Genomic DNA, 14,424 nt, shown 5'->3' with positions numbered 1-14,424 from the left:
TAGATAGATAGATAGATAGATAGATAGATAGATAGATAGATAGATAGATAGATATGTAGAAAAATATATAGATAGGTAATGAATATAAACTTAGATAAGCAGATAGATAGATAGCTAATGGATAGATATTTCATCTGTGGATGGATAGGTAGAAGAAACAGTGATAGATAATGAGTAGGATGATAGATATAATGATAGATGGATGGATAGATAGATAGATAGATAGATAGATAGATAGATAGATAGATAGATAGATAGATAGATAGATAGATAGATAGATAGATAGATAGATAGATAGATAGATAGCTTCTTAAAAGGGGTTAGTCACTTTCAAACACCTGAATTCCAATGTGTAGAAAAATATATAGATAGATAATGGATATAAACTTAGATAAGTAGATAGATAGATAGATAGATAGATAGATAGATAGATAGATAGATAGATAGATAGATAGATGATATGTAGAAAAATATATAGATAGATAATGGATATAAACTTAGATAAGCAGATAGATAGATAGCTAATGGATAGATATTACACCTGTGGATGGATAGGTAGTAGAAAGAGTGATAGATAATGAGTAGGACGATAGATAGAATGATAGATAGATAGATAGATAGATAGATAGATAGATAGATAGATAGATAGATAGATAGACAGACAGACAGACAGACAGAGACAGATAGACAGACAGACAGATAGACAGACAGAGAGACAGATAGACAGACAGACAGATAGACAGATAGACAGATAGATAGATAGATAGATAGATAGATTCTTAAAAGGTGTACGTTACTTTCAAACACCTGAATTCCAATATGTAGAAAAATATATAGATAGATAATGGATAGAAACATAGATAAGCAGATAGGTAGATAGCTAATGGATAGATATTACATATGTGGATGGATAGATAGAAGAAAGAGTGATAGATAATGAGTAGGATGATAGATTAATAGATAGATAGATAGATAGATAGATAGATAGATAGATAGATAGATAGATAGATAGATAGATAGATAGATAGATAGATAGGTAGATAGATAGATAGATAGATAGATAGATAGATAGATAGATAGATAGATAGATAGATAGATAGATAGATAGATAGATAGATAGATAGATAGATAGATAGATAGATAGATAGATGTTACTTTCAAACACCTGAATTCCAATGCTGGGCATTTTGTTTAGAACTTAAAGGCAAAAAAACAAATTTAAATTCTATTATCATGTATCACTAACACTTATCAAAGGAACCTGGGATGAGCAAAACAAGGGAAAGTTTGGTTTGCAGAAGGTTGGAAGAACAAAAATGCTATACCCAAAACTAGTCTATGGGGGCCCAAACTAATTTTTTCTGACCTTTTTCTTACTTTTGGGTAATATAGTGTATATCCACGGTAATCACTATGAACAACACCTGATAATGTTGAGCCGCCGCCATGACAGTAGTGTCCTACCGCTGTTCTGAAAGCAAATGACAGATCCCTGGTGCGGGAATGTAAACAACAGTGCCAGTGATCTGTCATGTCATCTATCGGAGGTATCGCTATGGCAAATGACAGAATTTGGACTGATGTTTGTAAATACGGCCAGTTTGTTGGTTCGTTCAACCCAAACTCTTCACTTAATAGAGACATAGAAACATACAAGAGCGATGGTAATTTAAAAATAAAAAGTGATTGCAATTTTAATAAAAAAGTGAACCATCGATCTGCTCCTTTTTTACTTTTTAAATTTTATATTATTGTTTGTTTTTTAATTTTTTTATACATCTATATTGTGTAAAACATTTTCAGCTTCACTTACTGTAGACTAACTCACTACTTCTGTTTGTCCCAAGCATCAACTACTCTTTTGGTAAAATAATACTTACTAAGGTTTTTTTTAAACTTTCTTCTGTTAGTAGGAGGTCATGTTCCTGTCCCCTGTACACTCACCCTGTCCCCTTCACTAGCTAAAACACCTAACCCACCACCTAAAGCTAACAATCAGCCTACTACAACAATTAATTCTCAACGTAAACCTTAAAGTGATTGAAAAGTGTTGTTTTTTTTTTCTTTTTATATAACAAACATGTTATACTTACCTCCTCTGTGTAGTTGGTTTTGCACAGGGCAGTCCAGATCCTCCTCTTCTCGGGTCCCTCTTCGCTGCTCCTGGCCCCTCCTTCCTGTTGAGTGTCCCCACAGCAAGCAGCTTACTTTGGGGCACCTAAACCGAGCTGCAGTTCCATGTGTCCAATCAGACATGGAGCTGCCGTTTGGCCCCACCCCCTCTCTCCTGATTGGCTAACTGACTTTTATTGACAGCCATGGTAGCCAATGGCGCCATGACTGTGTCTCAGCCTATCAAGAGGGAGAGTCTCGGATGGCCAAGGGACTCGTGGATATCGCTGGATACAGATGGGGCTCAGGTAAGTATTAGGGGTGTTGGGGGGGCTGCACAAAATGCATCAAGATAAAAAAACCTTTTGATGTTACAACTCCTTTGAGAAGTAGCCCCTTGACACTAAACCTATCTCTCAGTCTAGGTTCACATCTATGTACATGCGCTTGATGCATTTTTCAGGCACGTTTTGAAGTGTGTTTTTAAACCCTCATTTTTTAATGTGTTTTTACATGCAGTTTTCATCCATTTTGCATTTTCCCTTTTCCCATTTTTCGTTTTTCCCTCTTTAAACACACTGTAAACACACTTTACATTTCTGGTTGCTAAGCAGTAGGCCCGAAAGCCGGCCGTCATGTCCTTAACAACTGATGAGTCATCAGATGTCAGTGGTATTCCCCCCCCCCACCAGGTCCATACCAGGCCCTTCAGGGTCTAGTATGGATTCGGAGGGGACCACCTCCCTCCAAAATCAATTCAAGACCCTTATCCGAGCATGCAGCCCGGCAGGTTAGGAAAGAGAGCGGACGAGCGAGCAACCCCCCACCTGAACCATACCAGGCCACATGCCCTCAACATGGGGGGATGAGTGCTTTGGAGTGGGGGGGGGAGTGCTCCAAATCACCTTGCCCCCATGTTGATGGGGACAAGAACCTCTACGCACAACCCTGGCCAGGGGTTGAGGGGGTCTGCGAGCAGGGAGCTTATCGGAATCTGGACCCCCCCATGTGAAAGACTATGGGGTACATTTTGCCCCACCTATTCACCCCACAAGGCAGTGAGGTGTTAGAAAAACAAGAGACAGGTTTTGACAATTCCTTTATTAAAAATGAAAAATGTCCTCCATTGTAACTCCAACAAATCTTCTTTCTCCGGTACCGATGTCTTCTTCCTCCAGTAGTTTCTTCTCCCTCCCGTTAATTCTTTCCCCCCTGGTGCTGTCTTCTCCTTGTGCTGTGTTCTCCTTGAGCTGTGTTCCCCTTGTGCTGTGTTCTCCTCTAACTGTCTTCTCCTTGTGCTGTGTTCTCCTCTAACTGTCTTCTTCTTGAGCTGTGTTCTCCTTGAGCTGTCTTTCCCTTGTGCTGTGTTCTCCTTGAACTGTCTTCTTCTTGTGCTGTGTTCTCCTTGAGCTGTCTTCTCCTTGTGCCGTGTTCTCCTCTAACTGTCTTCTCCTTGTGCTGTGTTCTCCTCTAACTGTCTTCTTCTTGAGCTGTGTTCTCCTTGAGCTGTCTTCCCCTTGTGCTGTGTTCTCCTTGAACTGTCTTCTTCTTGTGCTGTGTTCCCCTTGTGCTGTGTTCTCCTTGAACTGTCTTCTTCTTGTGCTGTGTTCTCCTTGTGCTGTGTTCTCCTTGAGCTGTCTTCTCCTTGAGCTGTGTTCTCCTTGTGCTGTGTTCTCCTTGTGCTGTGTTCTCCTTGAGCTGTGTTCTCCTTGTGCTGTGTTCTCCTTGAGCTGTCTTCTCCTTGTGCTGTGTTCTCCTTGTGCTGTGTTCTCCTTGAGCTGTGTTCTCCTTGGGCTGTGTTCTCCTTATGCTGTGTTCTCCTTGTGCTGTGTTCTCCTTGTGCCGTGTTCTCCTTGTACCGTGTTCTCCTTGTGCTGTGTTCTCCTTGAGCTGTCTTCTCCTTGAGCTGTCTTCTTCTTGAGCTGTGTTCTCCTTTTGCTGTGTTCTCCTTGTGCTGTGTTCTCCTTGTGCTGTGTTCTCCTTGTGCTGTGTTCTCCTTGTGCTGTGTTCTCCTTGTGCTGTGTTCTCCTTGAGCTTTGTTCTCCTTGTGCTGTGTTCTCCTTGAGCTTTGTTCTCCTTGAGCTTTGTTCTCCTTGTGCTGTGTTCTCCTTGAGCTGTGTTCTCCTTGTGCTGTGTTCTCCTTGTGCTGTGTTCTCCTTGTGCTGTGTTCTCCTTGTGCTGTGTTCTCCTTGAGATTTGTTCTCCTTGTGCTGTGTTCTCCTTGAGCTTTGTTCTCCTTGAGCTTTGTTCTCCTTGTGCTGTGTTCTCCTTGAGCTGTGTTCTCCTTGTGCTGTGTTCTCCTTGTGCTGTGTTCTCCTTGAGCTGTGTTCTCCTTGTGCTGTTTTCTCCTTGTGCTGTCTTCTCCTCGAGCTGTCTTCTCCTTGAGCTGTCTTCTCCTTGAGCTGTCTTCTTGTGCTCTTCTTCCTCGCCAGCAATTTTTTTTTTTTTTTACATTTAGCTGTTAGCGGGGAACTTCGCTGACAGCTGATGACTAATTGGTTGTTAAGGACGTGGCAGCCAGCCTCCAGCCCAACTCCTTAGCAACCAACTATATGCAGTGTTTAAACTGAAAAACCCCCCGCAAACCACATGAAAATCGCATTGCAAACACAACAGTTGCGATTTCATTGAAGTTTATTACATGCAAAATGCTGGAAAAACTTCCCCAACCCTTTCCAAAAATGCACCGCCTGCAAAACGCATAGTTGTGAATGTGTACCATAGCAGCAGGAGCAGGCCCCATTAAATCCATTTCCCTCATCTTCCTTGATAAGCCTGGGGAAGATACATTTCTCTTTCCCTGAGCAGCTGAGAGAGGCCACACCTGATTGGCAACTGGGCAAGTGATATGCAGCCAGGTGAGAAGTCGCCCATCATCAGATCAGAACTGGCATACGGGCAGTTTGGCCGGAGTCTAATAAAGTCTAATAGCTTCCCCAAAGACCCATCTACTTTTGGGAGAACCTTCCCAGCTGCTACCAGAGTACTTCAGTTCCAGTAGGGTGCTCTCCTGTGTACTCAGGCCTGAATTCCCTTCAGCTGTTTACCTGTGTTACCAGAGCTAATGTTGATTACCTATTTAAAAAAAAGCCTTATTGAATCCAAACTTCTAACTACCCTTAACCCCCCAAAATGAAAGCAGCAACTAAACAACTAAAACATTTTGCCTTAGGTATACTTTAACTTTAAACTGACCTCACACATTACAATCTCCTCTAGGGTCACCATACAAATTACAATCTCCTTTAAGGTTACCATGCATTATGCAGTCTCCTCCAGAGTCACCATATACATTACAGTCTCCTCTAAGATACCCAAACCCATTACAATCTCCTATAAAATCACCATACACATTACAGTCCCCTCTAGGGTCACAATACACATTTCAATTTCCTCTAGGGTCACCATACGGATTACAATCTACTCTAGGGTCACCATACACATTACAATCTCCTCTAGGGTCGCCATACACATTGCAGTCTGCTTTAGGGCCACCATACACATTACAGTGTCCTCCAGGGTCACCATACACATTACAGTCTCCTCTAGGGTCAACATACACATTATAATCTTCTCTAAGGTCACCATATACATTAAAATCTCCTCTAAGGTCACCATACAAATTGTAGTGTCCTCTAGGGTCAACAGACACATTACAATCTCCTCTAGGGTCTCCACACACATTACAGTCTCCTCTACGGTCACCATACACATTACAGTCCCCTTTAGGGTCACCATACACATTACAGTCTCCCCTAAGGTCACCATACACATTGCAATCATAATACAGTGTCATCTAGGTTACCATATATATTTCAGTTCCCTCTAGGGGCACCATACACATTACTGTTTCCTCTAGGGTCACCATACACATTACAGTCTCCTCTAGTGCCACCATAGACATTACAATCTCCTCTAGGGTTACCATATACATTAAAGACTTCTCTAGGGTCACCATACACATTGCAATCTCCTCTAGGGTAACCATACACATTACAGTCTCCTCTAGGGTAATCATACACAATATAATCACCTCTAAGGTCGCCATACACATTACGGTCTACTCTAGGGTCACCAACACATTACAGTCTCCTCTAGGGTCATCATAAACATTACAGGGTAACTATACATTATAAAGTCTCCTCTAAGGTCACCATACATAATAAAATCTCTTCAAGGTTACCATACACATTAAAATCTTCTCTTGTGTCACCATACACATTACAGTCTCCCCTGGGGTCACCATACACTGCTAGCCTCCTCCTAGGGTCAGGATACACATTAAAATCTCCTGTGGGGTCACCATATACATTACTGTCTCCTCTAGGATCACTATACACATTATAGTCTACTCTAGGGTCACCACACACATTACAGTCTCTTCCAAGGTTACCATAAACATTACAATCCCCTCTAGGTTCACCATACACATTACTGTCTCCTCTAGGGTCAAAATACACATAAAAATCTCCTCTAGGGTCACCATACACATTACAGTCTCCTCTAGGGTCACCATACACATTACAACATGCTCTAGTGTCACCATACACATTTCCCTCTCCTCTAGGGTCACCATACACATTACAGTCTCCTCTAGGGTCACCATACATTTTAAAATCTCCTCTAGGATCATCATACACATTACAATCTCCTCTAGGGTCTAGGGTCATTGCAATGGAACTGTAACCAACACTGTGTTTGTGAGCTTCCGTCAGTATGAGGCTTCCTTCAGTCTTGATTACAGATATCAGATTTTCCAGCCGCTCCATACAAAGCTAACCGACAACTTAGCTTGTACTGGAGCCTTCTCTTTTTTTGAACGCACACAGTTTATGTACAGCATGGACATTTCCCTCCTGATCAGATTACCACACATAGGTCAGGTGTTGCCTGATTATATTATCATATGCAGATGAAATTGTATACAGAAATATAATTAACCTGAACTAATTATCTAGCCATCAGGACAGAAACAATATGTGAGTTCATTAACAATTAACAATGGGACAGACAGGCTTAACAGAATACACATCACACCTCAATACACAGACAATAGGAAAAGACCGCCAGTGACAGACTGTCTGTCTCTGACATTGAAGTACAATACACATTATAGTAAGTGTAAACACATAGCCCATTTGAAGCAATCCAAACCATATTCTCAGTGTCCATTAAGTATCTGTCTTTCACTCCCAGTGATGGTGAGTACCGTCACAGTCATCATACACATTATAATCTGACTGCACACTCTTCGTTTAATCAGCTTTTGATTTACCAAAACTAAGTAATATGAGAATCTACCAAATGTAGCCAATCAATTTGCATCCAATTAGGCAGGCCTCTGGTACTACATAGTTATTGGTACTTCCAGATTGTACAATTAGATTGTAATGTGTATGGTGAACCTTAGGCTTACCAATAATTATGCAATAGAAGGGCCTTTTGTATTATATACAAATTAAAGAGGAACTTCTGTACTCCTCGTCTAGGTGATGAGTACAGTGGGAGAAGGGACCAAAAAAGTTGGTACTCTCTCCCTTTCCCCTCTAAAACACCTGCAACTCAGTTACAGGCTGGGGAGAGGGAGTGAACCAGCTGGACCTTACTTTTTATGTGAAGGTCTGCTTTGAATGGAGTGTATAGGTAGGCCCCCCACACAGGGCTGGCGCAACCACCAGGCAGACCAAGCGGCCGCTTGGGGCGGGCAGGTCCGCAGCCGGGGATGGGGCGGAAAAAAAGAACCTTTTTTTTTTAAACTACTTTATTATCCGGAGTTGCCGCAATTTACAATTAAATGTCCCGCGCTCGGGCAGACGTGGCGGCCGGGTGGGCGGAGCAGTGCGCCCCGACCCTCCCATTCTGTGACAATAGCGAATGAGAATTCGCTATTGTCACACGGATCCTCCTCCTGGCCAATCAGGGATCGGGTCCTCCCGCTTCCTGATTGGCCGAGAGGCAAACACCATGCCATTGGACGAGGAGGAGGCGCCGTGGGAGAACTGAGCACTCGGAGACGCGGGGAGCCGGGGACTGAAGAGAAGCTGCAACTGCAAGACCGTCCATGAGGTAAGTGCATGGGTCTCGCGGGGGGATCGCTGGCACTCTGCAATTGGGGGCAATGCTGTGGCTGGCTGGCACTCTGCAATTTGGGGCAATGCTGTGGCTCGGCTGGCACTCTGCAATTTGGGGCAATGCTGTGGCTGGCTGGCACTCTGCAATTTGGGGCAATGCTGTGGCTCGGGTGGCACTCTGCAATTTGGGGCAATGCTATGGCTGGCTGGCACTCTGCAATTTGGGGCAATGCTGTGGCTGGCTGGCACTCTGCAATTTGGGGCAATGTTGTGGCACGGCTGACACTCTGCAATTGGGGGCAATGCTGTGGCTGGCACTCTGCAATTGGGGGCAATGCTGTGGCTGGCAGTGGCACTCTGCAATTGGGGGCAATGCTGTGGCTGGCACTCTGCAATTGGGGGCAATGCTGTGGCTGGCACTCTGCAATTGAGGGCAATGCTGTGGCTGGCAGTGGCACTCTGCAATTGGGGGCAATGCTGTGGCTGGCACTCTGCATTTGGGGGCAATTCTGTGGCTGGCACTCTGCAATTTGGGGCATTGCTGTGGCTGGCACTCTGCAATTGGGGGCATTGCTGTGGCTGGCACTCTGCAATTGGGGACAATGCTGTGGCTCGGCTGGCACTCTGCAATTTGGGGCAATTCTGTGGCTCGGCTGGCACTCTGCAATTGGGGGCAATGCTGTGGCTGGCAGTGGCCCTCTGCAATTGGGGGCAGTGCTGTGGCTGGCACTCTGCAATTGGGGGCAATGCTGTGGTTGGCACTCTGCAATTGGGGGCATTGCTGTGGCTTGCACTCTGCAATTGGGGGACAATGCTGTGGCTGGCACTCTGCAATTGGGGGCAATGCTGTGGCTGGCTGGCACTCTGCAATTGGGGGCAATGCTGTGGCTCGGCTGGCACTCTGCAATTGGGGGCAATGCTGTGGCTGGCACTCTGCAATTGGGGGCAATGCTGTGGCTGGCACTCTGCAATTGGGGGCAATTCTGTGGATGGCACTCTGCAATTGGGGGCAATGCTGTGGCTGGCACTCTGCAATGATTGGGGGCAATGCTGTGGCTGGCACTCTGCAATGATTGGGGGCAATGCTGTGGCTGGCACTCTGCAATGATTGGGGGCAATGCTGTGTCTGGCACTCTGCAATGATTGGGGGCAATGCTGTGGCTGGCACTCTGCAATGATTGGGGGGCAATACTGTGGCTGGCACTCTGCAATCATTAGGGGCAATGCTGTGGCTGGCACTCTGCAATCATTGGGGGCAATGCTGTGGCTGGCACTCTGCAATCATTGGGGGCAATGCTGTGGCTGGCACTCTGCAATCATTGAGGGCAATGCTGTGGCTGGCACTCTGCAATCATTGAGGGCAATGCTGTGGCTGGCACTCTGCAATCATTAGGGGCAATGCTGTGGCTGGCACTCTGCAATGATTGGGGGCAATGCTGTGGCTGGCACTCTGCAATGATTGGGGGCACCTGTGCGATTTTTTGATCATGCGCTATAAACAAAAAAAGAGTGTCAATTTTGCAAAAATAACAATATTTTTCACATTTTTTGTATATGAAATTCCCCCCCCCAAAAAATTTAAAATCAACATTTTTTTAACATTTTAGGCCAATTTGTTTTCTGCTACATATGTTTGGTAAAAAAAATTGGCAAAAAGCGTATTTTGATTGGTTTGCGCAAAAGTTATTGCGTTTACTAACTAAAGGAAAGATTTTTGTCATTTTTGTTGTTTTTTTTTTTTTTAACGAGTAATGGCGGCGATCTGCGATTTGTTTTGCGGGACTGCGACATTGCGGCGGACAGATCGGACCCTTGACTGACATTTTTGAAACTTTTGGGGGTACCAGTGACATTACTACAGTAATCAGTGCTATAAATATGCACTGTTACTGTAAAAATGACACTGGCAGGGAAGGGGTTAACTTTATTGGTGATGCAGGGGTTAAGTGTGTTCCTAGGGGCGTGTTTCTAACTGTGAAGGAATGTGGCTGTGTGTGTAACAGCAGAGACATACGATCCTACATAGCAGGACCGTATGATCTCTGCACTTACACAGGGGAGAATGACAGGCGGCTTTGTTTACATTAGCCTCCTGCCTTTCTTCCTCTGCAACGGAAGATCCCGAGTGGCCGGTGGACATCGGGTCCACCGGGCACACATGCGGAGGTGTCCGTGAGCGAGCGGGGGCGGGAGCGCGCCTCCGGCGGCGCACGCTCACCCCCTAGAGCCTCACAGGCGAGCGACGTAGCACTACGTCGCTTTGCCTGTGAGGGGCTGACTGCCGCAGTAAATATACTGACGACAGTCAGCAAGTGGTTAAAAACGCTTGTACAAGGGTAAATCTAAAGCTGACCCTACACATTACAATGTGATTGTACAATCTCTTTCAGATCTAGCATCAATGATACAGTACCGGAGTCTACCTGAGCGGATACAAATAGAAGACTTTTCTCAGATAGAGTTTCTAATACATAATATATATATATATATATATATATATATATATATACACTGTATTGTCAAAAGTATTGGGACGCCTGCCTTGCCACGCACATAAGCTTTGATGGCTTCCCGGTTTTAGTCTGTAGGATTCAATATTGGCCCACCCTTTGCAGCTATAACAGCTTCAACTCTTCTGGGAAGGCTGTCCACAAAGTTTTGTCTATGGGAATGTTTGACCATTCTTCCAGAAGCGCATTTGTGGGGTCAGGCACTGATGGATGAATTAAAGCAGAGACTGCGAGCCAGGCCTTCTCGTCCAACCTCAGTGCCTGACCTCACAAATGCGCTTCTTGAATGGTCAAACATTCCCATAGACACACTCCTAAACCTTGTGAACCACCTTTCCAGAAGAGTTAAAGCTGTTATAGGTGGCTAACTCAATATTGAACCCTATGGACATAGACTGGGATGTCATTAAAGTTCATGTGCTTGTAAAGGCAGGTGTCCCAATACTTTTGACAATATAGTGTATATACTGTATAAATAAATAAATATATATATATACATATAACACACTTAGATTATATTCAGTACCTCATAAAATTAGAAATGTTGGCTTACTGAAAAGTATGTCCATGTACAGTATAGTATTCACTCAATACTTGGTCGGGGCTCCTTTTGCATGAATTATTGCATTAATGCGGCATGGCATGAAGGCGATCAGCCTGTGGCACTGCTGAGGTGTTATGGATGTCCAGGTTGCTTTGATAGCGGCTTTCAGCTCATCTGCATTGTTGGATCTGGAGTCTCTCATCTTCCTCTTGACAATACCCCACAGATTCTCTATGGGGTTTAGGTCAGGTGAGTTTGCTGGCCAATCAAGCACAGTGATACCATGATCATTAAACCAGGTATTGGTACCTTTGGCAGTGAGGGCAGGGCCAAGTCCTGCTGGAAAATGAAATCATCATCTCCATAAAGCTGGACGGCAGAGGGAAGCATGGAGGGCTCTAGAATTTCCTGGTAGAGCGCTGCGCTGACTTTGGACTTGATACAACACAGTGGACCAGCACCAGCAGATGACATGGTTCCCCAAAGCATCACGGCTGTGGAAACTTCACACTGGACCTCATGCAACTTGGATTCTGTGCCTCTCCACTCCTCCTCCAGACTCTGGGACCTTGATTTCTAAATGAAATGCAACATTTTCCTGTCTATGATGATTTGGGAAGCCATGTCATCTGCTGGTGTTGGTCAGCGCAGCCCTTTACCATGAAATTCTAGAGCACTTCAAGCTTCCCTCTGCTGACCAGCTTTATGGAGATGCTGATTTCATTTTCCAGCAGGACTTGGCACCTGCCCACACTGCCAAAAGTACCAATAACTGGTTTAATGATCATGGTATCACTGTGCTTGATTGGGCAGAAAACTCTCCTGACCTAAAACCCATAGAGAATCAATGGGATATTGTTAAGTGGAAGATGAGAGACACCAGACCCAACAACACAGATGAGATGAAGGCCACTATCAAAGCAACCTGGGCTTCCATACACCTTAGCAATACCACAGGCTGATCGCCTCCATGACACGCTGCATTGATGCAGTAATTCATGCAAAAGGAGTTCTAACCAAGTATTGAGTGCATACCATACTGTACATGGACATACTTTTCAGTAAGCCAACATTTCTGTATTCAAAATCCTTTTTTTTTTTTTTTATTGGTCTGATGTAATATTCTAATTTTCTGAGATACTGAATTTTGGGTTTTCACTAGCTGTAAGCCATAATCATCTAAATTAAAAAAAAAAAAAAAAAAAAAAAAAAGCTTGAAATAAATCACTCTGTGTGTAACGCATCTATATAAAATACTGTATATATAAGTTTCACTTTTTTAATTGAATTACTGAAATAAATTAACTTTGTGATGATATTTTAATTTTGTGAGATTCACCTGTATATGTGTATATACCGTATACAATATATATATATATATATATATATATATATATATATTTATTTATTTATTTATTTATTTAATATATATATTATATATTTATTTAATATATATATTATATATATATATATATATATATATATATATATATATATATATTTGTAGACATATAAAGTTTAAGCAGCTAATGCTGTAAGAATAAAACAAAATAACAAATGTACCCCCCCCCCCCAAAAAAAAAAGTCCCTTCTAATGAGGATTAGTTGGAAATATACAGTGTATGGGTGCAGATTGTAGAGAGAGTAGTGGATCTGGTGTGTAGCTGTTCTTTCCATACCACGTGTCACATGAGCGCGCCAAATACAAAGCCCTGAAATATTAATTAATATCGTCCAAGCTGTCCAATCCCCGCCTGCAGGCAAGCTCTAACGGAAAGAGCATATGCCTTTTCTCCCTTCAATAACTCTTCATTAGGCATTAAAATACTTAAAAAGGATTAGCCACTAAATACTTGTACATTTTATTTTAATGCAGCCTAAATTCTATGTCACAAAGTTCAATTGCTAAAGCAGTGCAATTAGAAAAGATAGTTGTGTACAGATTATTTTCTTTCTTGTTTCCATGCTATTGTGTCACAAGAGTTTGCGTCGCCGATGAAAGGATTATTGCAAATTATATTTAGTGTGTAATTAACTTTAAATCTGCATCCATTGAGTTGTGTGGTAGAAGCATTTAACAATGAAATGAAACTGAAATTAAAATAGAAGACAGATTGTAATGAAATGTATTTTTGACCAAACGTTAAGGACTGGTTTAAGCCATCCGTCCGTACGTATGACATGGCACGGTGACAGCTGCACCGGTTAGCAGTTTTTAGCAGCACCAGGCAATGATTTCATGTATATGGCAGGAGCAGATGCTAGCTGGCTGATTGCTCAAGGTGAGCAAATAGGTTTGCAGATCTTGTTCAATCTGATGGGGACCCTAATGTAAGGGGGGGGACTCTGATGGGGACCCTGATGTAAGGGGGGACTCTGATGGGGACCCTTATTAAGGGGGGAGATCTGATGGGGACCCTGATGTAAGGGGGGACCCAGATATAAAGGGGAAACTCTGATGGGCACACTGATGTAAGGGGGGACTCTGATGGGGACCCTAATGTAAGGGGGGATTCTGATGGGGACCCTAATATAAGAAGGGAATCTGGTGGGGGACCATGATGGGGACCCTGATGTAAAGAGGGAACTCTGATTGTGATCCTGATATAAGGGGGGACTCTGATGGGAACCCTGATGTAAGGGGGGACTTTGATGGAGACCCTGATGTAAGTGGGGACTCTAATGGGGACCCTAATATAAGGAAGGACTCTAATGGGGACCCTAATATAAGGAGGGACTCTAATGGGGACCCCGATGAAGAGGGGACTCTGATGGGGACCCTGATGTAAGGAGGGAACTCTGATGGCAATCCTGATGTAAGGGGGAAATCTGATGGGGACCCTGATGTAAGGGAGGACTCTGATGGGGACACTGAATATAAGTAGAGAACTCTAATGGGGACACTGATGTAAGAGGGGACTCTTATGGCGACCCTAATGTAAGGGGGGATTCTGATGGGGACCCTAATATAAGGAGGGAATCTGGTGGATTACCCTGATGGGGACCCCGATGAAGAGGGGACTCTGATGGGGACCCTGATGTAAGGAGGGAACTCTGATGGCAAACCTAATGTAAGGGGGAAATCTGATGGGGACCTTAATGTAAGGGAAAACTCTGATGATGATCCTGATGTAAGGGGGGACTCTGAGGGGGACCCTGATGTAAGGGGAGAACTCTGATGGGGACC

The sequence above is a fragment of the Pelophylax lessonae genome, assembly GCF_965119305.1.
Source record: "Pelophylax lessonae genome assembly, chromosome: 3".
Taxonomy (NCBI): domain Eukaryota; kingdom Metazoa; phylum Chordata; class Amphibia; order Anura; family Ranidae; genus Pelophylax; species Pelophylax lessonae.
Note: the sequence above shows the minus strand (reverse complement) of the source record.